Below are 2,732 nucleotides of genomic sequence, written 5' to 3' on the forward strand. Positions count from 1 at the left end.
AGTATTCAAAAGCTAAGTACATCATTTTTTCCACCACCGATTATCTAATGAAATGGGCAGAAGCACATGCTATGAGAAAAATTGTGCTAGAACCACTGCCAAGTTCTTATGGGAGCAAGTGATCTCACGATTTGGCTGCCCCATTGAACTTGTTAGTGACCAAGGCACACACTTCATCAACGAAGTGATAGCTCATTTCCAATCCACCTTCCTAATCATCCCACTGGAAATCTTCACCTTATTACCCTCAGGAAAATGTCCAAGTTGAATCCACAAATAAAATATTGGTGAATGCCCTGACTAATGTAGACTCTGCTTCGCGTAGTTGACTAGGATAACAAGTTGATGGCGGCCTTGTGGGCCTACCACATGGCTAATAAAATGGTTGTGGGTCAAACTCCCTTTAGGTTGACCTATGGAACTGAGGCAATTCTACCCTTAGAGTTATCCATTTCTAGCCTGAGGATAGCCCTTCAAGAGAGATGGGATGGGAAGGAAGTATGGACAGAACGCTCAGTTGAGCTCGAACGCTTATCAAAAACTCAGCTTCTAGCCACCCATGCGCTAATATATAAGAAGGCAAGATGCAAAATTTGGTTTGACAAGCATGTCAAGCAGTGAGACTTTGAACATGGCAACTTAGTATTGTTGTACTCACTCAAGGGACATAAAAAGAAAATAAAGTTTAGGGAGATAGGACCTTTCAAAGTTTGGGCCATCATTCGGAACTGGCAATGTAGAACTCGAAACTCGAGAAGGTGAAGGAATAGGCTTCTTCAATGGGTGGCAGCCGCATAAAGAAATACTACCCACCCATGCACCCATTGCATGAGCCTCCAATGCTAGCGTCCCTTGTCAATGTACGAGTAGCCACTATAACTAAGATGGATTATGAGGATGAGGAAGATGTAGAACCAAATTATCTAAGCATAACGGTCACTACCAAAGCATACATGCACCTTCAATGCATTGATCGATGAAGGAGCTAGCTTTAATGTCTTTACTCATGATTATTGGACCCAAATTAGCAAACCGCAATTACATCCCACTAACGCTAAACTCAGCCTGTATGGGGGCCTGGAAAGTGCAAGGCTACAGTTTATTTCAATTCTGAAAGCATGCCGATGATCTTTTATGTGTTGCCCAACACTAAAGATGTAAGCACGGAGTTGTTATTAGGACAAATCTTTAAGAAGCAAGCTCATTGTAATGTTGACTATGAGTTGCAGCGTATCCACCTACCCATGGGAAACGTCCGCATAGTTACAGCTTTCAGTAAGGGCTATGTGACTCCTTCTAAGTCTGTACTACCAGTAGAGAAACCTGTCGCTAAGTCTAAGGAGGAGGGTAGTGCTTCGTCACAACCCACCAATCCTCAAGACCAGCAAATCATTGAAGTCAAAACTGTCAAATCATGGAGCTGTCAACAGAGCCACGGCCCACAACCTACTTTACAAAAGGCCCAACCGCAAGCTCAGGAACAACCAAAGCAGCCCCCATTAGCTGTTTCTAACCTCTCTAGTTCTGTCAAACCCCAATCCCCTACCGGCCTTAGACCCTCTTATGAGCAACAATTGATTCTGATTGTGGCCTAGACTTAGCAAAGAACACTGGGGATGACTTGGTTGCATATCTTAGATGCCTAGATGAAACCTTCATGTCGCTCGCTAAAAGCTATGACCACTTAGAATTGGGACTCTTGGATGAGCCTATAGCAACGCAAGTACGGAAACTCCCTTGCTCTTGGGAAGAATCAGAATTTGTGTTTATCAAGGCTTCTGAGGTAGTTGAGGAGTTGATTGCCATTGACGTCTCCCACCGTGAACAAGTGTAGAAACAACGCCTCATCACCTCACATGACAAGTGCACAGCTTATGCCAACGACTAAGAGATAGAAGACTTGAAACAGCTTGCTAATAGCGACTCCCCTTTCTTGAGGAAATGGTATGCTCTTCGCCTTCAATGGGAGCTTGAAGGATGTTAGATCATGACAAATGTAGAGCAATGATGCACAATCAGAACATCACAGTATGACCCCACTTATGTCACTCCAATCTCTTATAGGGTATTGACAATCATTCATGACTGACCCATGGAAGAACACATTCAAGAACACCCCTACTTAGATCGCATCCTCACCAAGGAGGAACTACACATTGCTAGTCATGTAGACTCCGATGACTTCTTGCTCAATGTCCTTACTTGCATCACCCAAGTAGGCATCTGACCTTTCAACATGGACCGATACGCTCATATGGAATATAATCCAAACTTCTATGCTTGGCTCATGCCAAAGTAAAACACTATGCCCATCATTGAATGCCTCTACTCTCTAACCTTCAATCCTAGAAAGGATTCTTCTCAATTTTGAGGAGGACGGGGTAAGGGGGTAAGGTAAATCAAAATCAAATCAAACACACAAGGAAACAAAAAAGGAAAAACAAACCTTAAAAGCCTCAATCCACACCTAAGAACAGAAAAGAAAGGAAAACATTAACTCGCGATTGAGGAAAATGTCACAAAATTTTGAAATAAAGCGTGAAGGGAAAGTCTATTTGTGTACTAAAAACGTTTCAATTCAACAAGCATGGAGTCTTTTCTTTCAGCAAAACAAGTAACTATTTTGGAAAGCACTAATGATGAACCATGGTTCATGACAACAGCAGAGCTGAAGATGTCACAACAAGATCAAGCCCATCGCTTTCCCTTCACGAAAGAGGAAAGAGCAAAGT

The sequence above is a fragment of the Lygodium microphyllum genome, chromosome 4 (genome assembly GCF_053477565.2).
Source record: "Lygodium microphyllum isolate KBCC chromosome 4, Lygodium_microphyllum_v1.1.10, whole genome shotgun sequence".
NCBI classification, from domain to species: domain Eukaryota; kingdom Viridiplantae; phylum Streptophyta; class Polypodiopsida; order Schizaeales; family Lygodiaceae; genus Lygodium; species Lygodium microphyllum.